We start from the raw sequence: 26,411 nt of genomic DNA on the forward strand, positions 1-26,411 counted from the left end.
TTTGCCTTGTCTCTCTTCCGAAGAGGTGGCAGAAGCCGCCTCTCCTCTCCCGCCTCCTCTTTCTCCCCCCTCTCTTCTCTCTCTCTCTCTCTCTCTCTCTCTCTCTCTCTCTCTCTCTCTCTCTCTCTCTCTTCTTCTTCTTCTTCTTCTTCTTCTTCTTCTTCTTCTTCTTCTTCTTCTTCTTCTTCTTCTTCTTCTTCTTCTCCCTCTCTCCCCTCCCCCTCTCTCCCTCTCTCACCCTTCCCTTTCCTTCTATAACCCACTGAATAACCCAAACCCTCTCTCTGCATTGCGTGCCTATCCGTCTCTGTCTTTCACCCTCCCATGGCTCCTTAGGGGACCACCTGCCCCGCTGCCCCACCGCCCCACCTCTGAGGTCTCTCGTCTCTCATCTGAAGCCTCCCACCTGCCTGGGACCCACAGAGGCCTTGGATGATGGGACCCGCTGCCCCTCGTGCCCTGCTACGGCCTCTTGGGGAACTGCACCATTTTATTTAAACCATTACAGTAGGAAACAGAGTGACTTGAAGAAACATCACTAGTGGCAAAAACCTCACAGTCGCTAGAGACAAAATTGTTGACATTAGGCTAATAGAGAAAAATAAGAACTTGTTTAAATCATAAATGCTTCTGGTCCTGCTTTGATTCCCATGATTTAAGTGTTGGGAACAGAACTCAGTGTCTTCATGCTCAGCAGGTGCTGCATCCCTAACTCCCTAAATTCCCAAGCAGTGTTTATTTACCCATCACGAGCCTGTTAATTTAGTCGAGTAAAACTGTAACATTTATGCTAGAATTTATTTCTTGCAGAAACTAGCTAATAAATTTATTCTATCCAGATTTATTTCATTTGCCTTCTCCATACTTTTTAAAAAATTATTTTATTTTTACATACTAATCCCAGTTTCCCCTCCATTCCTTCCTTCTCACCCCACTTTCCCCTTCCCTTCCCCATCTGTTCCTCAGAGAGGGTGAGGCCTCCCATGGGGAGTCAGCGGATTCTGTCACATCACCACACTGAGGCAGGGTCAAGACCCTTCCTCTTGTATCTAGGCTGAGCAAGGTTTCTCTTCATAGGAAATGGGCTCCAAAAAGCCAGACCATTCATTAAAGATAGTTCCTGGTCCCACTGCCAATGGCCCCACAAACTGCCCAAGCCACCCACTGTCATTGGCTAGATTGGTCTTTTCCAGGTTTCCCAGAGTTTATGAGCTCCCACTAGTTTGGGTCAGCTTTTTCTGTGTTTCCCCATCCTGGTCTTGACCCCTTTGTTCACAGCAACATTACTCATAATAGCCAGAACCTGGAAACAACCTAGACGCTCCAAAGAATATATAAAGAAAATGTGATACATTTACACAATGGAGTACTACTCAGTGATAAAAAACATCATCTTGAAATTTGCAGGCAAATGGACAGAAGTGGAAAAAACCATCCCGAGTGATGTAACCCAGTCCCAGAAAGACAAATATGGTATTTACTCACTCATAAGTGAATATGAGGCTTAAAACAAAGGATGACGAGCCTACAGTCTATAACCCCAGAGAAGCGAGGTAACAAAGAGGACCCTACAAGCGACATACCTGGCTCCATACTTCTTAAAATCTCCTCAAGCTGTTGATATCATGTGATAAGAAAAAAAAAAGACCACCATTTCTGCCTACAACCAAACCCATGCAAGATTTTAATTGGAGAACGTGATATTCTTTGACTTCCCAGAGAGAGTAGTGACCTTTGAAGTCAGATATCACAGGGGTGACCCTGTCACCCAGTTCTTCCCAGAGACAGCTGTTCCTGACTTATGCTGTAGTTGTGGTGGTTCAGAGGTTCAGAGGTAGCTCATTGCTGGCTGTTGCTGCTTCTTTACCATGTGTGAGCATGAGCCTCTGCTGTTTTAGGATCTTTTCCTCAGTTTAGATAGTGAGATGTCTCCGCTTAATAGGTTGTCAGGGTGATGGCACCTGAAGAACAGCTCTCCCCTCCCCCTGCAGCTTTGGTATGAAAAGATCAATCTAGCGTATAAAAGCAGGCACAGACAAATGGCTAAACACTGTAGTACAATGAAGGCATACATCTCTAAAATGAGAATCTTGAAAATCAATAAGAATTGAAATTGAAAAAGGAAGAATTGTAGCTGTCAAGATGCAGGATATCAGTGGGACATTCGCACGAGGTACATTTGGCTTCTCTGGTGACTGGGAACGTCGTCAATTAAGAAAAGTTGTCTCTGGGGTGACCTTTGTTATGTGTCTCAGAAAAACATCACAACTCATCCTAAGAACTGGATGCCTCTCCCAACTCAAAATTATCCTTACCCATCACGTCAGCTTCCGGCATGAGGAGACCTTCCTCTTACCAGGGATGGAACTTGGAGGAGGAATTACAAGCCACATTTGAGAGGTTCTTGAGGTTGGGAATGGATCCAGTGAGGCCAGCATAGTTTAGAAGAACTCCACTCTTTAGTTCATTTCCCTCAGTTTATTCAATAATTTTTTGTTATAGATCACAATGGGGAGTCTATAATATTTTATTTTTTGTTTCTCTTTTTTATTTATTAAAATTTTCCACCTCCTCCGCTCCTCCCATTTCCCTCCCTCTCCAGTCCTAAGAGCAGTCAGAGTTCCTCGCCCTGTGGAAAGTCCAAGGTCCTCCTCTCTCCATCCAGGTCTAGGAAGGTATGCATCCAAACAGACTAGGCTCTCACAAAGTCAGTCCATACAGTAGAATCAAAACCCAGTGCCATTGTCCTTGGCTTCTCAGTCAGCCCTCACTGTCAGCCACTTTCAGAGAGTCTGGTTTGATCAAATGCTCATTCAGTCCCAGTCCAGCTGGCCTTGGTGAGTTCCTATTAGATCAGTCTGACCATTTCCATGGGTGGACACACCCTTCACGGTCCTGACTTTCTTGCTCATGTTCTCCCTCTTTCTGCTTTGGACCTTGGGAGCTCAGTCCATTGCTCTAATGTGGGTCTCTGTCTCTATCTCCATCCATCGCCAGATGAAGATTCTATGGTGATATGCAAGATATTCATCAGTGTAGCTACGGGATAAGGCCAGTTCAGGCACCCTCTCCTCTGCTGCCCAAGGAACAAGCTGGAGACATCTCCTTGGACACCTGGGAACCTCTCTAGAGTCAAGTCTCTTGCCAACCCTAAAATGGCTCCCTTAATTAAGATATCTACTTCCCTGCTCCCATATCCACCCTTCCTCCATCTCAACCATCCCATTCCCCCCAAGCTCTCCCCAATCCTCCCCTTCTCCCTCCCCATCTCCCCTTACCCCCACCCCACCCCCACCCTTATGCTCCCAACTTTTGCCTGGCAATCTTGTGTACTTCCAGTATCCAGGAGGATAACTATATGGTTTTGGGGGGATTCACCTTCTTATTTAGCTTCTCTAGGATTACAAATTATAGGCTCAATGTCCTTTATTTATGGCTAGAATCCACTTATGAGTGAATACATACCATATTCATTTTTTTAGGTCTGGGTTATCTCACTCAGTAAAGTGTTTTCTATTTCCATCCATTTGCAACCAAAATTCAAGATGTCATTGTTTTTTACCGCTGAGTAAAACTCTAAAGTGTATATGTGCCACACCTTCTTTATCCATTCTTCTATTGAGGGGCACCTAGGTTATTTCCAGGTTCTGCCTATTACAAATAGTGCTGCTATGAACATAATTGAACAAATGCTTTTGTAGTATGATTGGGTATCTCTTGGGTATATTCCCAAGAGTGGAATTGCTGGGTACTGAGTTAGAGAATGAAAATAGATTCATATCTATCACCATGCACAAAACTAAAGTCCAAATGGATTAAAGACCTCAGTATTAATCTGACCACACTGAACCTAATAGAAGAGAAAGTGGAAAGTAGTCTGCATCACATGGGCACAGGAGACCACTTCCTACGTAGAACCCCAGTAGCACAGACAATAAGAACAACAATGAATAATTGGGACCTCCTGAAACTGAGAAGCTTCTGTAATGCAAAGGACACTGTCATTAAGACAAAAAGGCAACCTGCTGAATGGGAGAAGATCTTCACCAACCACATCAAACAAAGGTCTGATCTCCAAAATATATAAAGAACTCAAGAAACTAGACATTAAAACTCTAATTAACTGGCTCTCTGCTCCTTCCTGTTCTAGAGACAGCTGCTTCTTTTCATGCATCCACTGGTGCTGCCAAGGCTGTGGGCAAAGTCATCCCAGAGCTGAACGGGAAGCTCATGGGCATGGCCTTCCATGTTCCTACCCTCAATGTGTCCATCATGGATCTGACATGCCGCTTAGAGAAATCTGCCAAATATGACGACATCAAGAAGGTGGTGCAGCAGGCATCCGAGGGCCCACTAAAGGGCATCCTGGGCTACACTGAGGACCAGGTTGTCTCCTGCAACTTTAACAGTGACTCCCACTCTTCCACCTTCGATGCTGGGGCTGGTATTGCTCTCAATGACAACTTTGTAAAGCTCATTTCCTGGTACAACAATGAGTTCGGCTACAGCAACAGAGTGGTGGACCTCATGGCCTACATAACCTCTAAGGAGTAAGTAGCCCACCCTGGACAACCCATCCCAGCAAGGAAACAGCAAAAGAGAGGCCTTTGGCTGCTTAGCAGTCCCTGTCCTAACTCAACACTTGACATTGAGCGTCTCCCTTACAGTTTCCATCCTAGACCCCCAGATAGCAGGAGGGGCTTAGGGGGCCCTACTCTCTTGAATACCATCAATAAAGTTCACTGCATCCCCTCAAAAAAACTCTAATTAACCCAATTAAAAAATGGGGTACTGAACTGAGCAGAGAATTCTCAACAGATGAAGTTCAAATGGCCAAAAGACACTTAAGGTCATGCTCAACCTTCTTAGATCAGGGAAATGCAAATCAAAACAACTTTGAGACACCATGTTACACCTGTCAGAATGGCTAAAATAAAAAACATCAATGATAGCCTATGCTGGAGAGGGTGTGGAGTAAGGGGAACACTCATCCATTGTTGGTGAGAATGCAAGCTTGTGCAACCACTTTGGAAATCAGTGTGGCAGCTTCTCAAGAAACTGGGAGTCAACCTATCTCAGGACCCAGCAATTCCATTCAATAATTTTTAAAATTTTAAATCTTAGAATTCAGTATAACAACTCCCACATCACAACAGAAATAGACATTCGTTGAATACTTAGGTGTGCCTGGTGCTACAAAAGCACCTGCGTGTATTTATATACAACGGTGGGAAGAGTGATAGTGACAGATAATGTTGGGTGTGGTGCATTGTGTCATGAGCTTTGTGACACTCCTCTGAAGTATGTCCTATCATTATCCCATCTGACAGATAAGGAAATTGTAGCTTCTGAGAGGTGGAGTATCTTGAGCTATGCTACACAGCTGGTGCTGAACCAAGTCAGACATGATTCTACTTTGTAGGGTTCCAGAAGTCTCATAGTTTCCTATTTCCCATCTGTTCACACAGTTGTCAGTTTGGCTTCTCTGGTGCTTCTGTCTGTGGCTCATCCCACTTCCTGGAGATGACTCACTCGGAATTGCTGTCAAGTCTTTACCGGTGCCTCACTCTGCTAACCTGTATCCATCCTAGCTCTTAACAGCGCCTATAATCTCTTCTGAGGCATGGTTCTTTTTCTGTTAAAGTTATACCAAACAATTTTAAAAATCAGTAAGGAATGGGACTGTATGATTCTGCCAATCTTTTACCTGTTAACATACAACCAGAAACAAATTAGCTACTACCGTCAGAGCAGAGCTAAGGCAAGTCACAATGTATCCTCCTGTGGTGACCAAAAGCAAGCTTATGTTGTTGGAAGACCTGCTGTGTAGGCACATAACAATGGGATACAGTGAGATGAATCCAAAATAAGAAGATGTGGGTTTGTGTATCTTGTACATTATGAAGCTTTTTTTTTATTTATTTTTTTCAGGGAAAGACTTTGTTTAACAGTATGCGCATGCTCTTTGGTACCTTTAGCTGGCAGTTTGTCCAGTAACATCATTTTGCCTTTGAGATGTAAATCAAATGGTGTAATTCAAGCTAATATGACAAATTCTGTTAGGCAAGTATGTTTTTAAAGCATATATTAATATTTTCACAAAGACCGCGAGACTGAGGTCCCTCTACATGTCTTTTTCATGAGCTGGGTGTTTTTCTCTCACATCTGAGATTTCATAGGTAATCCCCGAAGCTGCTTATCAAACTCTAATGGTGTTTGCCTCACTTGGGGATCGAATACTTCAAATGCACTTTCTGGGCTGGGGAGATGTCTCCGGGTGAAGCGCTATGCCTGTAAGCATGAGAACCTTGGGACTGGCTTAAAGCTGGGCACACACATCTGCAATTGCAGTGTTCCCATTGTGATAAACAATACAGGACAAACCAGGAGAATCCCAGGAAGCTCACAGAGAAGCGAAGCTGGCATATACAGTGTTGAACAAGGGGCCCTGACTCAAACAGGTGAGGACTGACACCCGTATCCTCTGACATCTACATGCTTGCCATGGAAGTGCATGCCTGTACTTATACACATGATAACACACATACATACATGTAAGACAGATAACACACACACACAGAGGGAGACAGGGAGAGAGGGAGAAGACTGTATTTCAGGAAGCTGAGGTGGAATTGAGACTCTGCATGTCCTCCACATAGTGTTAGAGCATCATAGTTTGCAAAGCAAGCCTTTGGTGCACTATGGGTCTTGCTACCATGAAGAACACTATTGCAGAAACATCTTTTTATGTTCTAGAGGCTCCATCACTAAGATTCTTAAAAGATGGAACTTCTCTTTATTGTTTTTTTTTCTTCCCCAACTCTACGAGTAGAATTTGTTACCGATAGGGATTCCTGAATAGCAAACAGTGAACAGCGGAAGCTCTCTTCCAGACTCTTCCTCCCCCAAATTAGGCATAAACTACACCCAAACACCTTTTTTCACCAAGAGTTCCTTTATTATGCTAAGAAGAAAAGGTAAAGTGGCTGCTTTCTGACTCGGGCAGAAAAACAGCAGCAAATGACCTTACAGTTGTCTTTCCTAAGAGAAAAAGGGAAGGTCTGTGTTAGGATAGGCTAGGATGTGGTGGTAGAGGAGATGAGGGTGAGGGAGAAGGGGAAGGAACAAGGGAGAGAGGGCAGAGGTCTGTCCTGGAGAGACAAAGGACTGCCTCTGCACAGAGAGGAGACAGACGTGGCACAGAGGCAAATGGTGGTTTATAAAGGCAAAGGGGGAAACCCTGTCTTAGGATGAGGTGTGTGACTCCAATTGGGCATGTTAATTAGTAAGCCAAAAGGGGTTTTGTGGTTGCTAGACTTTGGTAGTCAGCCTTAGGAAGAGGAAGTGGTGGAATAAGGGAATAGATCTTGGTGACAAACTTTAGGAATTTAACCTAATGGTTTTTACCAGGGCGGAGGGAATCAGGGAGAAAGGCAGGGCCTGCCAGAACCACATGCTTGAGTGGGCTAGTGTCCCCTCCAGTTACACAGAACTATATTCTCACTTTTCCAGAAGTGCAAAGTCATGAATTTTAGTTAGCAATTGCTGATTTCAACTTCAGCTATCTCAAGAGTTTTGAAGTGGGCGTCAGCCTGCTGTGCTGTATATAGCAAAGAAATGGTTCTATGACTTAGTCTTGAAGACTGACCCTGAGTCATTGCTTGCAAATGAACATCTGATTTCAGAAGAGCTTTGTAAACAGATTTTGGAAGTAAACATGTTCCTTGATAGCTTCCTCCTCTCTAATGTCTCAACTTCTATGAACACTGATGTAACTGCACTACTTTAAATGTTAGTAACATCAGATAATACCTATCAAGATTGCATGCTCATGACATCACAGTTTCTATCTTTGCTGCTTTAGCAAAAGAAAAGGTTCACAGAAGAGAAACCTGGAGTTTCCAGATGGGGACACCATGCTGTTCCCTGGTGTCATAGCTAGTTTCTTTGTCTCAAATGAAGAACTGAATGGGACACATGACTTTGGATTTATTTTTATTTATTAAATGTGAGAATAAAAAGATAGGATACTGCCCACAGTATCTAGTAAGCATGTGACTCAAGAACTCTGGGTTAGGCTCAAAGAACTTTTTCTCCCCACTGGACAAGGAGGAGCTCTCTGAAGGGGCGAATCCTTTTTGAAGTTGTCCTAATTTTCTATAGCTGCTGTAATGGGCTTGTATAATCCTTGGATGAGTCTGGGGCCATCAATGTGATGATTTCTTTTTTCTTGGTTGCTTGCTCCCACAGTTTAACTTGCTCATTGTGGGGCCCAACCCTACAGGCTCGAAAGAGACCACCCAGGAACGGACCATCCAAGGGTAAATATCTAACATTCCAACCATTGCAGATAGGATCACCTGACGTTCCTTAGCCCAGCACACACCCATCCCATTTCACCAAGACACCCCTAGCAAATGTCAACCAATCAAGGATCCTGAACCCTAAAAATTCCTTCACCTAAACCTCTGCTATGAGAAAAAAAATCCCCACCCCAACTGGGCTTGTGGAGATCTGACCTCACCGCTATGTTGGGAAGATGAAAGGTCCAAATTTGAGCTTATTCAAATTTGAGCCTTTATTCAAAGGCTCTTTGTCTTTTCATATGAGTGCGGACTCCATGGTGATTTGGGGGGAACCCCCCAATTTGGGCATAGCATTGACTCACATTCACGTGGGTTTGACCTGTCTTCTTGCATCACTGCTAGATACCACTTGGTCACCTAATCAAATCTGGCACAGTTCGTGAGACGCCACACTCAAGAAAGTGCAGCTGAGAAGACATGTCACCTACAGGTATTCATTGCTAACCTCCCAGGCCAAGCTAGCCAGAGAAAACCAACCTGAATTATGAGACAAGTACATCCACAAAAGGACATTGTCCCCAACAATGGCAAGGTGATTATAAGCAAAGACTGGAAAATAGGCCAGAGGAAACCAGGGCTCCAGAGAACTAAGTAGAATGTCTGTGTGTACTGAATCTTGGAGCAGCAACAAGGTGTATGAGAAATACAGCTGGTCTTGGAGTTAACCAGGTTATGTTTCCAGTTTGGCAGCTACACCATACTAATACAGTGGCACTGAAGGGTGAGTACCCTCCTGAGCAAGGACACTGGAGAAGCTCACTGCACTGTCCGCAACATTTCCAGATTTCCAAATTCCTCCAGTATGAAACATCCATTGGAAATGATATTGAAAACAACTTGAGAGGGGAAGAAGGAGAGTTTAAGGAATTACTGAAACTTTTTTTTGACAAAATGTTTTATTGAGCACACACACACCTGCTACATGGAAGTGTGCATTTTAATAGTCCCATTCTGAGAAAATAAATACGGAAAATCAGAGATGACCACACAGGAAGCAGCAGAACACCTTGGTGCCACATGGGCTTAGAGAGACTTAGATCTCGTGAAGATGCTCAGCTGACATTTACCAAATTGCTTTGAAGGCAAACACCATCCAGAGGAACCGTTGAGATATTTGTCTGGTGACTAATCCCAAGTTGGATTCCAATGGAGGAAATTGGAGAGATCCATTAGGCAGACAGGGCTGTCCATTTCCTAGGAATTATCGACCGTGGCAGTGCCCTTGCTCTGTGCACATGCGCCACCTCAGAAGCTCCCCTGCCAGAATCGAGTTAAGTGGAAACATCACAATCAATAAAAGACACTCTATTTTCCATTTGCTCATTGTTTTTTAAAGGGCTTATTTTGTAACACAGCCCAAGGAAGATTCGATTTAATATCAATTCACCTTCTGGGTGGGGAGAGGATTCAGGTATTGACTTTCAGGGCTGGATGAGATGGCTTGCTAAGGTCCTCACCAAAATACAACCTCAGTTTGGAGGATCCGAGATAGGTGGATGTTTGGCATCACTTTGTGGAGGTGGTACCCATTCGGTTCAGGCACTAACTTAACAGCAACAATGCCGGAGGCTCCAACTGATGGGAGTCACAGTGATGACAAATCTGCTCATAGTGGGCTGGGCACAAGGAGCATCCAGTGTGGCCTTGCTTTTCTTCATACTAAAGGGCTTAGTGACAGCCATCCCACCTGCTCCTGCCCCTCTCCCGCTCTCCTACCTAGGGAGATTAAAGCAGTTAACATACTTAGTTTGACATTAGGATTTGGGATTTTGAAACATGAATTTTTTTAAATAGTTATAGCATGAGAGGAGGTGCTGAAGATGTGTTAGCCTTAGGAATGTGTTTTTATATAATGTCCTCCTTCTTGCCCCTGGTCCAAATCAAAGACTTTATTAAAAAAAAGAAATTAATTCAGCATGTGGTTTTTGTATATACATTTATTAGTTTTAAAGTAATTGGCTCAGGATAGCCAGGGCTACACAGAGAAACCCTGTGTCTTGAAAACAAACAAACAAACAAACAAACAAATAAAGTAATTGGCTCCAGGACCCCTATAGATAAGAAACTTGGAAGAGTCTCGAGACTTTATAAAAGGTGTATTTGCTTGTGATCCATGTGTATCCCCATATGCTTTAAATCCTCTCTGAATTAGTTATTTTGCCTAACACGCAGCAAATGCTATGTTAATAGTCCCCATGTGATGATCTGTTGTTTAAACTGGTTGCTTATTATACAGCTATGTGTTATGTATCATAAATTACTTAAGGAGTAATGACAAGAACACATGTCTATACATATTCAACACTGAAGTTCATCAGGCTACTCTCTGCTCTGTGTTATTCCGTGACGTATAAAACAGTGCTTCCCAGATTCTGCCTTGTCCCCCGCCTAAAGGCTTCATTTTACCAGCAGTATCTGACTCTATTTTGAGGACTGAGGCTGTATTTGCTCCTTAGTGGACATGAAAACATCCACCAACTGCCCAACACTACCTACCAGGTACAGAGAAATGATTTATTCCAGAAAGAACAAGGGATGCCACTCTGTAGAGTTACTCAAGTAACTGGTGTTGTAGGAGTCCATGAGTTTATTAAAATCATATCAGGAAAACCAGTCCTGAAAATTACTGGACACTCAAGACTCAGAAAAAAACAACAACTCTTTCATCTGGATCCTCTGAAGAAGAAGGCACCTAGCAGTCAGTGTTGATGGCCCCACTGACTGACATCTCAATATAATACCCCAGGTATGCATCAAGGAACCGATAGAGAACTTCTAATACTCCCAGGAGTTTCGGCTCTACTCTGACCCCACTGCTGATGTGACCAACCTGAACTGTCTACCTGTTCATCCATTCAAACCTTCATCCATCTATGTATTGTCCATCTGGACCATCCTCTGCCTGCATAGCCTCCATCATGTCTTATTTCTGCAGCACAACTCAGAGCATACAGACCCATCTCTAGCAGACCTCCATCAGGGCCAGGCTCAGGTATTATTTACAGTCCCTGCCCAAGACTCCGGTTTCAGCTACATCAGTTTCCCTGCCTCGTGGGTCTCTTTGAAACTCTGTGAACTCTACTGCCACCTCTTAAGCCTTTACGGTCATTCTGTAACCTACATATAAGTATATATGTTAATATATTTACTATGTGGTGTGTATTGTATGATCTGAGAGTTAATATTAGTAATTAAGGTTGGAATAAAAAAAAACCTCATGTTTGTCTCAGCTAAGGCTATTGAGGAAAGTGGGGCCATCTGACAAATTACTGCCAATGAAATCATTGTACCTTGTGAACTTGCTGTCGTTAAATGCTGACATTGTAGGAGGGCACAGACCTTTGTGTCTGTGTTTCTGACATAGTGCACTCATAATGGACTCTTCTATACAGCAAAAGCTTATTCATGTAATATTTATTCTTCCTTATAATTGACCCTATAGGATTGACTTATTTGTTCCTAAATCAATTTGAACCTTAAAGATCTTAAATCTTCAGATAGGTTGAGTTCAAGATCAAAAACTTTTCTCCTCAGAAGATTCCTTTATATGTGAATTAATTCTCCCTTTCATGTTTCTCTCTTATGCTTTAAATGGGGCCCCTATAATAAGTACACTTTGTAATACCTTTCCTGTCCATGTCCACGGCTCTCTCTTTCTCTCTAAACTATAAGGTGTATACATTTAATACGTAATCTGTTCATTTAAGTTTGGTAAAAATTGATATATTATTGAAACAAAAGTGTTTTAGTTACTTTTCTGCTGTGGGGATAAAACACCATGCTCAAGATAATGTAAGGAAGGAAGAGTTTATGTGGGCTTATGGTTCCAGAGGGGTAAGAATCCATGATGGAAATGGGGTGTGACTTTGAAACTTCAAATTCCTTAGCAATGCCGCAACTCTGTAACCTACCAAAGAATGCCTCCAACTGGAGACCAAGCCTACAGGAAACGCTCTAATCCTAACCACCATAAGAAATGGAAAAAGTATTAAGCAGAACCTTTGTGCCGGGGTATTTTAGACCAGTAGGTAGCATCCCCTTGAGATTTTGCCATCGGACACACACAGCAGAAGAGGTGCACAGGGAATCTGGCGTAGTCTTTTCACTCCCGGCAGCACTTAGGGTAAGTAAATCATCCTGCCCACTCGCTGGCAGTGCCATCCGGGTTGTCTGAGTAGAGTCTTACAGGACACCTGCCCGTCTGTCTCCTCATGTCGGCTGACCGCACCTTCTCCATGTCCTCACTGTTCATGTCTGTTTTGCTGTCCATGGTGCTTCCTGGTGAAGTTAACAAGCTGGGGTTTGTCTCTCGCCCAGTTTCAGGATTGAAATCATCTGAGGTTAAGGCCTGGCTTCTTAGTTGCTTCTGAGTTCCTAGCTGAGCTTTGCAGTGGAAGGCGCGTCGTTAGAATTTTTGCTCGGTCATTCTGGAATTACTTTAACATTCCTTTACTCTTGTGATTGGTAGAAAAACCCAGAGTCCTTACACATCAGCTTCTGTATGACCCATGAAAGAGCATGGAAATAAAGGATATGGAGAGCTGCCTGTGACATACCGTGTGGGACACACGATCCTGATTTTAATAGACACATGCTCCTTTAAAAACAGTCGGAAGCCACTGCGGTAGGAAGGGTGATTATTATGAGCCTTTGCTGCTGGTGCACTAAGTTACTCACCATCACTATTACAGCATTTTAAAATGACTTAAAGATACTTTGAATACGGTCTATGCAGAAATGCAATAGGGATTTGCTTGAATTTTTGTACTTTGTATTTTTAGAAACTTCCATAGGCAAAATGCCCTCGAAGAAAGTTTCTGTGAAGAAAGCTTTTTCTCATATTCTACTGGTGTGTAATACTTGTTGAAAATGTAGATTCTTGTTCCTCATCCCTCCAGAACCTTGTGATTCGGGAGCTCTGAGATGGAGATTGGTGTGTAGTGTCAGGTGATTAGGTTCAGGGAGTCTTCAGGTCACCTTAGGGTTAAGGGTTTTGCAGTAAGAAAGAACACAGATGTCACTGCTCCTGCTGGAGCTGAAAGGCCTTCTTTTTATAAACAGACACAGAGTCCCCAAGAATCCAGGAAATGCTGCACAACCAGTCCTCCAAAAGTCCAACACAAAACAGCCCTAGCTGCTGACTGAACCCTACTGACTTTGGAGTTTGGATTTCTGCTCTCTCTCTCAAATCAGATGATGAGGTCTCTACCCATTCTGTGATACTTTTGCAAGATGATTTGATCATGAGGGTATCTCCTTCAGGAATATGATTAGTGACTCTGGCGAAGAGCCTCCGGGGAGTTCTTGGGCTATGCTTGTGGAGAATCTGACAATATGCAACTTTAGTATGTACACTTGTTCACCTGTTGACATACCCTGGCCTCATACAGCCCAGACCTACAGGACTATGATAAATCAACTGTATAAGCCACTCAGTCTATGCTACTTGCTTATATCAGCTTAGTTGGCACACCGTCTCTGTCTCTTTTGTTTGATTCTTCGTTTATGGACTTCCATGAAGTCCTTAAATGCAAATATATGACACACACACATACTCACACACACACACACACACACATACACACACATTACCTTATGGATTGTGGTGCTTTCTTCATGATACAAAAGTTCAGACAATGGCAATGAGGATATTCAAGATGTCTCCACACTCAGAAATTCCTAAGGTCAAAGGCAGACAGATGGAGAGGACATTCTCCATACGGAATGGGCTTTTACCAGCTGAGTGGATCCCTGAGCTCTTCCTAAGTCTTGGTGTTTCTAGGAGTTGATGACACTAGGCGCCAACTTAGCCAGCTGAAGTTGTTCTCGCTGGCTTCAGTGCCTTGATTTTTCTGAAGTATGACATACTTGATGGAAATTTACTGAGATCTGCTCTTGCCACACTTTAAAAGCTTAAAAGATACTCAGAATTTATATCCTAGGTAAAATAATAGTCATTTTCAATATTCTCTGAGTATACATACATGGGTGTGTGAATGGGAATTAAGTACATTTTTAAGTAAAAAAATAAAATAAAATATTTTCCTTAGAGTCGCTTCCTGTTCCTAGGTCATTAGGATTTAATTTTGGACAAGGCAGTGAAACTTAACTATTTTAAGTTGGCTAAGTATGCCTGACAGGAACCCCTTCAAAATAGTCTGTGTTTTCAGACAACATACCAGCTCTCAGATGTGAGGAAGCAGAAGACTTTGATGCAGCTGTACCCCACACCTTCACTGAGGAAGCCTTAGAAATAGCGGTATAAACCCAAACCAGCAACGGGGGGGGGGGGAGCAGTAGGTAACCCTCATACCCAGAGCTGGAGGTGTAAATGGATTTCAATGCCTTCATGTTAGGGAACAATGATAAGATTACAGAGAATGAAGCTATTGTTATGAGAGGGCCCAACATTTGAAGTAAATAATGATTGATACCTTTCATTAGCCTGCAGCTTTCCCCCTTTGTGTTTGGAAAGAAAAAAGAGCACAATTTGCCGCTTAGCAGACTTCCCATATCTCTCCAGAGAGTCACTCCTAGCCTCCCCCCCCCCCTAAAAGGCCTGCTAATATTTATCTGATCCAGGTAGTGGGTTGAAGAGATGAGTATTACTATAAAATATATTTTGTCTAATTGTTAGAAAAGGAGACCACAGAAGCCTTTATCTGGAATGTTCTCATCATGCCATTCCTCAGCTTGGTCTTTCAAATCTGTCAGCACCTGCAGCCTGATTCCAAGAGATTATTCAGTTTCCTCGGTCCTCCTTCCAAAGGTGGTCACCCTACTCTAACGACCTACAGCGTGTCCTGAAACTGCGTCATGGGCTCGGCACTTATAGAGACCTTTATTTACTGTATCTTATGACTCATGCTTTTCACTTGGATTTTGCTGCCCCCTCCCTCCTGCTAGCCTGAAATCCATTATGTAGACCAAGCTAGCCTCAAACTTGCAATGCTTCTTCTGCCTCTGTCTCCCATGTTCTTGAGTTACTGATATGCATCACCACACAGGCTGTGTCAGATTTTTAACCACCAGAGACTACAGAAGTTTTCACAGGAAATGTTAAGTTCAACATATTTCTAGAATATACATACATATATATATATGCCATGCAATGTATTTTGGCCATGGTTTCCTCTCCCAACTCCTACTAGATCTTCCCCATCTCTGTAACCACAAGACTTTACTGTTTTTCTCTTTCATCAATCCCCCCAAAAAACACAAAATGAAATCAGAACAAATGAACAAAAGAGCAACAAGACAAAAAAAAAAAAAAAAACGCCAAAGCAAAACAAAATCCACTTACAAAAATCAAGCATGCACTTCATTTTGTGTTGGCCAACTACTGTTGTATAAGGGGCCTGCCCTGGTGTGTGCTTGGTACTTCAAGGGAGAAAGCTGATGTTCCCTTTACCAGTGAATATAAATTGCAAATAGTTTCTTCAGAGTGTGAGCCTGTGTCCATTCCTCCCCTCAGTGCTGGGACTGCATTTGGTTTAAACTCTGCAGGTCTGGTGCATACTGCCACAGTTTCTAGAAGTTCATATATGTGCATCAGTCCTTCTGTGTCTGGATGATGTCATTTCCCTGGAGTTAGTCTCCACCTCTGGCTCTTACAATAGTCATACTTCCTCACATAGATTTCTGAGCATCCAGGGCAGGGCTTTAAGGAAGACATCCCATTTAGGACCAAGTGCTCTAAAGCCTCTCACTCTCTACCTATACCTTATTGTAGATCTCTGTGATGATTGCCATCTACTACAAAAAAAAAAAAGCTGTTGTAAAGAGCGTTGGCCAAACCAATCAGAGGAAAAGAAGACTACTAAGAACCTTTAGTTAGTGGCAAAAGATGTGATGCGTCTGATCTTCTGGCATCTTTTTTGTTTGTTTGTTTGTTTTTTGTTTTTCGAGACAGGCTTTCTCTGTAGCTTTGGTGCCCGTCCCAGAACTAGCTCTTGTAGACCAGGCTGCTTCTGGCATCTTTTATCACTGCTTATCCCTACCTGTATCCTCTCAGTTCCCAACTCTGGTCCCCCATTTGACTCCCACACTTGACCCTCATATTGGGTTGCACACTGGATCCCAGATTGAGTGGCTTCATGCAGACAATTCTGGCTCCTGATCTACCTAAATGACTTTCTGGAATAGCAAGCTTCAAAGATCAGGGACCAGATCTCAGATGCACATTTGATATTTCCCCTCACCTCGTGTGAAAAACCAAAATCAAATTAGGGACACATCTTGTCACGAGATGACCCTGCTCTAATCTTCTGGTCTTCATGTCCCTCCACCTACTTCTCTCCTTTCTGACCCTTCATGTTTTGAGTTTATGTACTGCTGTTTCTTCTACCTGGGTCATGTCTCTGTGGCTAACCACATGTTTGATTCAAGTTCATCTTTTCAGAATACTCTCAAGTATTATACCCCCTTCCTGAGGTGGATATCACCCGGTTACTCTACCAAGTGTCTTACTTTTCCTCACAGTATACCTTTCTAGATGTACTTCTCATTTTTTGATAGTTTGCTTATATCTGTCACTACCATTGACAAGATATAAACTCCTTATGTGTCTGGGCCCTAACGTCTCCCTTATGGGAGAGGTTGAGAAGTGCAATGTCAATGTCTCAGTCACTGGGAGTCAGGTAGAAGGCATACATCAGACTCCTTTATTTAACAACAAGGGCGGGGGACTTAGAAAACCTCCCAGCACTCAGGCATTCTGATCCCTTGACAGTTGACATTGCATGGTTGTACCTCATTGGCTAGGCACAGGCACGATCAGGACCTCTGACAGTGCCTGTTGCTACGCACTAAAGAAGCATCACTTGGTGGTCCCTCATTGGCTAGGCACGATCAGGACCTCTGACAGTGCCAGCAGACACCAGGTTGGCTCCTTTTGGCCCAGTAGGCCTTAACTTCCTACATCCTCGACAGCAGAAACTCTACCTGTCTTTTCACCCATTTAAAGAACCCTCAATCAAGACAGGTCTCGGCACCTAGATGGCTGCTGATTGCATGGATATGGAAGGAACAAGAACATAGCCAAACAGATGCTTTTTCTAGTTTTCTGTTTTCTCTTGAACCTCCTACTCCAGGGTCCAGGCACTTGCTATTGTTATATATGGTGTGGTACCTAATTGAGACTGAAAAGTTTCCTACCAAAGATGCCAGCTCACCCTAGGAAACTCGGGCTAGCCATCTATGCCATGCAATAATTAGATGCCTGCCTTTCTTCTCAGGCAGAGAAAGGTACCACTCTCTGGGTAGGCAATTGCTCTTTTATCCCAGGATTTTTTCATGTATGGAGATGCTAAAATCATTGCCACAGGTATACTCCATTTGCCCAACTTTTTCCAGGACCCAGATGCAGGATTTGATCCACAAACTCACTTATAAAGCACCTTACAAATGAGAAGGCCAAGTTATGCTACCCTCTTTCATAGGTGAGTGTGCCAAGCTGTTCATTTTTTGCACTTTGTTTTGTTTTTTAAAGTCTTAAAAAAAGACAAAGACCAAGACATGAATGTATTGATCAGATGTGGTGTGGTGGCTCATGCCTGCAATCCCATCCTCAGAAGGATCAAACAGAATCATGAGTACAAGAGATGGCTTTTTCCCATACTGTGGGACCCTGGTGTGAAAGTATTCACTCAGTCAGAGAAACCTTTATTCTCACAGTTGAATCTACATAAAAGTAGCCCCACACACACACACAATTATTTTTAATGACAGGACACCTGATAAGGAAGTGAACCTTGCAAAGAGACCACCTAAGAACCTCAAAAAGACAAGCACTGAGTGGAAGAGACAGCATGTCCGCTCACTAATAAACAGCTCTGGACCGCTCTGGATTCTCTAGTAGCAGATTCAGGAGAATGTAATCTACTGGTCTTTGCACTACCTTAACAAGCTATTAATATTCTGTATTTACCCTTCACTTTGGTTTCCATTGACAAAAGATCTTAGACTAGTAAATCTACTGTTTGTGCCTTTAGCCCTAGACATACAGAAAAAAAATCACTAAGCCAGCCCCAGAGAAAGGAATTCCTTCTCTCATTTAGCCAAAGGCTGGAAATGGCAGTCTCCAAAGAAACTCTCTTTAATTCAGCTAGCCAGATGCCAATACAAACCAAGTGTCTTCTGCTTTCCTCACAGAACTTATTCTGGTTGCCATGGTTGCAGCAAATGCTGTTTTTCCAGCTTCCACAGAAGGAAGCAGAAGTACTCAGAGAATGACAGGGCACTCCTGTATTTTTGTTCTCTATGTTTATCAGTTATAAACTTTCAACTTAACTAGTCACACTTAAGAAATGTAGTTAGTAAACAAAACCTCCCTTTTTCATCTTCTTAAAATTCTGCACTGATTTAAAGCCCCATCCTTAACTAATCTCTGGTATCTTCTGGAGAACTTCACAAACACAACCCCTCTCATGCTAAAGGGGCCTTCCTTGCCAGTATTATCTGTTTTGTTAGCCCTAAAAAATAATTATGTCTGCATGGATATATAAACTGGAAACCTTGTGGGACTGGGAGGAACATCGAGAGAGATCATCGGGAAACATAGAAAGAGCTCTGAAGAAAACATTGAGGAGAACATAGGAAGAATAAATGGGACATGATTAAAAGACATGTGTAAGTTAATTTGTTTACCCTCAAACCTCTTTCAGTCAGTTTTTGCTTGCTATAGCTTTTCTTCTGAATCCTGAAGGTTTAGAGGGGTTGACACCCAAACATAAACCTTGAGAGGTTTCTTTGTCAAAAATCAAGTGTTCTTCAGTGTTTAGATTTCCTTCTGTGTCTTTGATTTGAGTCCATTGATCAACCTTTATTTTTATGATAATACCATGCAGTTTTTATTACTATTGCTCTATAATAGAACTTAAAATCAGGGATGGTGGTACCTATGGAAATTCTTTTATTGTACAGGATTATTTTAGCTATCCTCTTTTTAATCATATGAAGCTGAGTGATTTTTTTCAAAGTCTCTAAAGATTTTTTTTTAATTTGACTGGAATTGTGTTGAATCTGTAGATTGCTTTTGGTATGATGGCCATTTTTGCTATGTTAATCCTATTGATTCATAATATGGGATATTTTTCTATCTTCTGATATCTTCTCCAATATCCCTCTTCAAAGATTTTAAGTTCTTGTCATACAGATCTTTCATTTGCTTGGTTTGAGTTACACTAAGGTATTTTATTTTATTTATGACTATTGTGAAGGGTGTTGTTTACCTGATTTCTTTCTCAGCTCATTAATCATTTATATATAGGAGGGCTACTGATTTTCTTTATGGTCTATTTTATATCCAGCCACTTAGGTGAAGGTGTTTATCAGCTGTAGGAACTTCTAGTAGGATATTTGCAGTCAATTATGTATACTATCATAGAGTCTGTAAGTATTGTTAAATTGACTTCATTCTTTCTAATTTGTATCCCCTTAATCTCCTTTTGTTGTCTTATTGCTCTAGATAGAACTTTGAGTACTATACTGAAAAGATATTGAGAGAGTGGACAGCATTTTTTCTTGTACCTTATTTTAGTGGAATTGCTTTTTAAGTTTCTCTCCATTTAATTTGATGTTGGCCATTGGCTTGTTGTATATTGCCTTTATTAAGTTTAGATATGTCCCTTGTATCCCTGATCTTTCCAAAACTTATCATGAATGGATATTGAATTTTCTCAAAGGGCCTTTCAGCATCTAATAAAATGATAAAGTGATTGTTGTTGTTTTCTTTCAGTTTGTTTATATGGTAGATTACATTGACAGGTTTTCATATATTGAACCATCCTTGAATCTCTGAGATGAAGCCCACATGATCATGGTAGATGATCTTTTTGATGTGATCTTGGATTCAGCTTGTGAGTATTTTATTGAGTATTTATGCATATATGTTCATGTAGGAATTTGGTATCTAATTCTCTTTATTGGTTGAATCTTTGTGTGGTATGGTTATCAGGGTAGCTGATGCCTCATAAAATGGATTTGGCAATGTCCCTTCTGTTTATATTATGGGAAAAATTTAAGGATTGTTGGCATATTGATATTATTTCTACTTTAAAAGTCTGGTAGAATTCTGCACTATAACCATCTGGTCCTGGGCTTTTTTTGAGGGGGGGAGTATGAGATTTTTAATGACTGCTTCTGTTTCCTTGGGGGTTATAAGTCTATTTAAATTGTTTATCTGATCTTGATTTAACTTTGGTAAGTAGTGTCTATTGAAAGAAAATTGTTCATTTCTTTTAGATTTTTCAGTTTTAGGGAGTACAGGTTTTTGAAGCATGAATAATGATTTGCATGGGTATAGTTAGCCTCCTTGGGTTGGAATTTTCCTATGAGTACCTTCTACAGGGTTGGATTTGTGGCCAGATATTGTTTAAATTTGACTTTGTCATGATATCTTGTTTTCACTGTCTATGGTGATTGAAAGTTTTGCTGGGTATAATAGTCTGGGCTGGCATCCATTGTCACTTGGAGTCTGCAAGACATCTGTCCAGACCCTACTAGCTTTTAAAGTTTCTCTTGAGAGAAGTTAGGTGTGATTCTAATAGGTCTGCCTTTATATGTTACTTGGTCCTTTGCCCTTGCAATTTTAAATATTCTCTCTTTGTTCTGTATGCTCAGGTTTTTATTATTATGTAGTGAGGGGATGTTAATTTCTGATCCAGTTGGGGTTTTGAGCTAGAATTATTCTCCTTCTCTTATTCCTATTATTCTTAGGTTTGACTTTTTCATAGTGTCCCAGATTTCCTGGATGCTTTGTGTTAGGATTTTTTTAGAGTTAACATTTTCTTTAACTGATGAATCTATTTCTTCTAACTTATCCTCAACACCTGAGATTCTCTCTTCCATCTCTTGTACTCTTTAGATAATGTTTGCATCTGTACTTCCTTTTTGCTTACTGAGATATTCTATTTCTAGAATCCCCTCAGGTTGTGTTTTCTTTATGGTTCCACTTTTAAATTTCAGGTCTTGAATAGTTTCCTTCACTTGTTTGTTTTTTCTTGACTGTCTTGGCATACTTTAAGGGGTTTATTGAGTTCCTCCTTTTATTTGTTTGTTTGTCTTTTACTTGATTTAAGGAAATTTTTCATTTCCTCTTTAAGGACCACTATATTCTTCATAAAGTTTTTTTTTTAATTTTTTTGTGCTTTGACTGCATTGGAGTATTCAGGTCTTGCTGTTGTTGTAGGATAGCTAACTGGGCTCTGGTGGTGCCATATTGCCCTGACTATTGTTGATTGTACTCTTACACTGGCATTTAGGCATTTCGGTTTCAGATGGTTAGGTTTAAGTTCTGATTTCTGAGTTTGTCTTTGTTGGATTGGAGTTTTGTTCCTTGGTTTGTTTCCTTGTTGGTCCTTGTGGCCTGGTTTTCTGGCACCTGATGTGGGCTCTGGTCTAGTAGGGAGCTGGCCTTCTTGAGGTTTGCTCGGTCTTTGTTATAGTAGAAGAGGGTCCTCTGTTCTCCTAATTGGTGTTGCCTGCACTTGTTCTGACTGATGTGGCCTGAGCTAAGGTGAAGTCTTCTGGGGTTGGGGGGAAAGGTTGGTCTCAGGGAGGATGGTGTGGCGAGGGGGAGGTTGAGCATTGGAATGAGACTTGGGGGACAGAATCTGGGAAGTGCAGCAGTTTGGCTGGCAGGTGACTCAGGTGTCCTGATGATCGAAGAGCCCAGAATATAAAATTGTAAGCCTAAATACATTTTGGTAAAATGAAAGCTGACAGCACTATGAGCTTTTAACTATCACTTTCTGCCTTACAAACAAACATCCTGGCAAATGTTGTGTACAGAGATAAACTTTTAAAAACTGCTTCCTGCCACCCAACTAAGCAGTTTCCAGCTAGGCAGTCGTGATGGACAAAGGTTAGCTTCTAACTCACTGAATTGTATTCCCTTAATTTTTAACTGTCCCCCCATGGGACTCCACTCTCTGCCTTGCATTTTTTCAGGGAAGTGAAAAACTGCTGTGTTAGCCAGGCTTTCGCAAATATCTTAAGTTAGCATCCTACAATCAAAGGCTGTAAATCTTAAAATGCCATACGACTTTAACCCTGACCGCAAGGTTGTAGAAGCTCTTTGACTCACACCTGATGGTTGATTTTTGCCATAAGAAGAGACTCAAAGCCTGCTTCCCCACTGTCGCTGAGTCAGAAGCCTGAACTGTGACCTGTGTCCCTAGCAAACTAGAAGTGTTTAGTGCCCCGTGGTGACTGGAATAAAGTTTGCTTCTTGTTCCTAGACGCTGGTGGTCTGTTCTCCATTATATGTGTGTCCCTGGAACCCAACAGACAGTGAAAGACCCCAGCTTAGCTGCTGTAATGCCATTTTGCAAAGCTTTCACACAAACAAATGTAAGTTCAAGGTAAATTCGGTACTCCTAGGCGGCCAAAACAGGATATCTGTGGTCAGACACCAGGCCTAGGAGGGGAACGGATAGTTCTGGGAAAAACTACACGTGCCCTAGATAGAGCCAAGTCAGCAATTATCATATCTTCATGTCCCCGAGGAGCTTGTCCCCAAGTGAACCCATCGCCCCATCCGAACTGACCAATGGGATTCCTGTAACCATGCTTCTACTTCTGTATGGCTTCTCCGCCTACCTGTTTCCATATAAAAGACCCCCTGCCCAGCCTGAGGGTGTGCAAGTCTTCCAAAGAGACTCTGACATCCGCAGGTACCTGTGCATCACTCAATAAATAACCTCTTGCCATTGCAGCCAGTGGTCTCGACTGTTCCTTGGGTTAGGGGTCTCCTCCTGAGGGAAGGACCACTCTGAGGGTCTTTCATGAGCAACTGGAGTTCACCAGTGTGGGTACAGGACCCAGCAGTGGCCAGTGGTGTGTGTGTGTGTGTCTTAAGGGGTATGCGGGTATGAGATAGGCCTTAGGTAATAGAATCTGGAGAGTGGGGCTATTTGGCAGGCAGGTGGGTCACTCCCCTGTTGTTCTGACTGGTGTCACCTGCACCTGCACAGAGAGAGTAGATGTAAGTTACTTAGGTTCATTGATTTTGCTTTAGCCATAGATATGTGGCTCCTGTTTCCTGAGGAGGCAGAGCTTATGTGGAACTTCTATGCTTGTGTCCTGACAGCCTTTCTGAGACCCTATGTGATCCACGGAGAGTTAGGAAGGGCTGTGCTTTTCAGTTTGGCCAAAGGGAACATTGTGTCACTGGGAGTGATTTGGGCAAAGAGGACGGTGTTATTTGTAAGATAGGGGTGTGGTCTAGTCCTACACAATGTCCCCCATCTGGTCCTTTCTTGCCAGCACTCACTGAAATAAGCTTTTCTGTTCATCCAGTCTCCTATCTCCCCTCTGGGGTACATCAGTGAACCAAAGCCTCAGACTTAATTTCCCGATTTCAGTAATCAGTCAAGCTATGACTAGGAGTATTAAGGAAAGACCAGGAACAGCTTGGCTTTGACCAGGCCTATACAGTCCTGCCTGCTGTCCTAGATGAATGCCTTGTTCTTTTTTATTTTATTTGAAATTTAAAAAAAGAAGAACATAATTATCTCACAATTCCCATCCCTTTCCTCCCTTCAATCCCTTCCCTACCTCTCCCCTTATTCTCTCAAATTCATGATTTCTTTCTCTTTAATTATTATTGTTATACACACACACACATACACACACACTATAAATACAACCTGCTGAGTGTGTTTAATGTTGCTTTTCTCAAGGCTGACCACTCGGTATTGCATAATCAATTAGGACTCATCCTGGGGGAAGAGTAATTCTTTCTGTCTCTCTCAGCAGCCCTTAATTGCCTACACCTCCTCATCTGCAGGTGAGCTCCTGTGAGATTTCTTCCTTCCACATTAGTGTGCCAATTGAGGTTGTCATGGTTCATGCCTCGTTTAGGCAGCCATAATGTTGAGGTTTCCTGGGTATAGCATCTCTGTCATTTCTAGGAGACATAACCTCTCAGCTGATTTCCTGGTTCTCTGATCCTTGCCATCTTTTTGTCTCCCTCTTCTACATGTCCCCAAGACTTAGGTGTGGGATTATGTTGTAGGCTATCAATTAGGGCTGGGCAATGCATGATCAGCTCTCTACATTTTGACCACTCGTGGCCTTTGGTAATGGTCTCTGGCTGCTACAGGCCCCATAGGTACAAGTTGACACAGAAGCTGAACTGCTTAACTATTTGAGATTAAGTGTCTGGGTCATGTCTCAATCTCTATTTTAACTATAACACACTGGTTTTCTTCTATAGGAAGTCTTTCCATATCTTTCATATGACCTATCATAGAGCTCTAAATATTGTCTAAAGTTAGAGGCAAAGCCACAAGCCAGGTTCACCATGTGTGATCAACAAAAGAACCATGTCCTAGTCACCACACTGTCTCTCAGCACACTCTTTGGCCACCTTCTTCTCAGTACTCAGGCTGCAACTCTTCTCCCTTGCTGAGAGCTGGTACCGTCGACTGTAGCGGGAGTGTCCACGCTGCCATCTGAAATGTTTGTTCAAGCTGGATCATCACACAGAGTGAAAAGGAGTCACACGAAATTCTCTCACAGTGTTTGAAGTTAGTTAACCGTTTTGTGTTGGCTTATAGCTATCCCGGGATGCAGGCTGGAGACCCCTGCAAGTCTCAAATGCTTGTGAGCAGAAATGATACAATCTCTTCTAGGCAGAAACAGGGTTGCCAATGGAAGATGCTGGAGTGTTCTTTTCTTTCTTAGCTACAGGGACCCCATAAACGTAGTAGAGATGACATCCCAGTCAGGTTGTGCCCCTGAGTAACTTAAATGTAGCACCCACAGCAACTCATACAGCACATATAGTAAGAGCAAGAAATAGCTCTGTGGTTAAAAGTCATGGAGAGTTCAGGTCGGGGGTTACTGGATCATAACCCTGCCCTTCTTGACTGCCAAGTGCTGTCTAGGCAGAATGGATGGAAACTAAATGAACAAAAGCCGTATCTCTTCAGCTGTTCCTCTAGAGTGCTCCCTGTTAAGAGCGCTTGCCTCCCACTCAGACAAATTTGGAGATGCCACCCTGGTGGCTACCAGTTGCAGAGCTGGGACTGTGGTGTTGACATGTTGTGAAACAGGAAACCAGCCAGACAGAACATTCATAGGCTAGCTGAACAAAGCCTGGTGCCAGGCTGAGTACAGGGCTTTTCGTCTGTGCCTTTGCTGATATCTCTTGTATATAAGGCACTGATAGACTCCCAGATTGCTTCATGAGACGTTTGCCGATGGATGTTGTCTGAATTTCTGTTTTCTCTGTGGCCGTGCAATCAGTAAGAGGGCATCTAATTAGTAGCTATGGCAGAGCTCTACAGACAATTTGCGAATCGATTCTTCAAAAGGTAGGATGTTAATGAGAGTGGAATCCTGTTGCCCCGTCCTAGAGAGGAAAGCCCGGCCCCCATATTCATCCATCAGCTCCATTCCTTCATTTGGCCAAGTCTGCTGCTCACGTGACAATGCCTTTCTTTTGACCTCTTTGGATTGAAAAGTTATTGCTAGTTTAGTCAGCCCTCCCTGCTAGCACGGGCAGATAATGTGAAAAATCAAAACTGACAGCACATTTAAATCAAACCCCTAACTCAAATTGGGTCTCTGTACGTCGCAGCGAATGATTTAAATCTACAGATGGAAAAGCGGGGACCAGCCCTGCAATCGAGGCAGGCTGTGTACCAAAACTTTTTGAGCTGCTGAGAACTAAATGCCAGGCAGACTAGATTGAAGTGACAACTTGGAACATAAAGTCACTCACCATTCAAGAAAAGCGGGGAAGCCACATAGTATCGATACGCTTTCAGATTCTAGTCTGCCACACACTCACAGCCACTGCAGGAGTTCCTGTCCAAAGCAATACAGCTAAGAGGGCATTTTCTCACTTTACTCCAAAGTACCTAGTAACTCAACACCCTATGGGACTATATGTAGTTGAATAAAAAAAAAAAATCTAAAATTCGGGAGAAATTGTTCTCTTTAGCCTGGGTGTTTAAGACAGACCCTGCCACAGGTGTCACTGACTCGGGTTCTCCGGGAGGTACGGTGTGCTAATGTATTAAATCAAAGGAAACT

At 42.5% G+C, this 26,411-nt stretch overlaps 1 pseudogene; it reads left to right on the top strand.

The window, feature by feature from the left end:
• Positions 1-1,516: 1,516 nt before the first annotated feature.
• The window catches only part of LOC142858136 (C-1-tetrahydrofolate synthase, cytoplasmic pseudogene), a 46,129-nt pseudogene continuing 21,234 nt past the window's right edge, over positions 1,517-26,411 (top strand).

The sequence above is a fragment of the Microtus pennsylvanicus genome, chromosome 10 (assembly GCF_037038515.1).
Source record: "Microtus pennsylvanicus isolate mMicPen1 chromosome 10, mMicPen1.hap1, whole genome shotgun sequence".
Lineage (NCBI taxonomy): Eukaryota > Metazoa > Chordata > Mammalia > Rodentia > Cricetidae > Microtus > Microtus pennsylvanicus.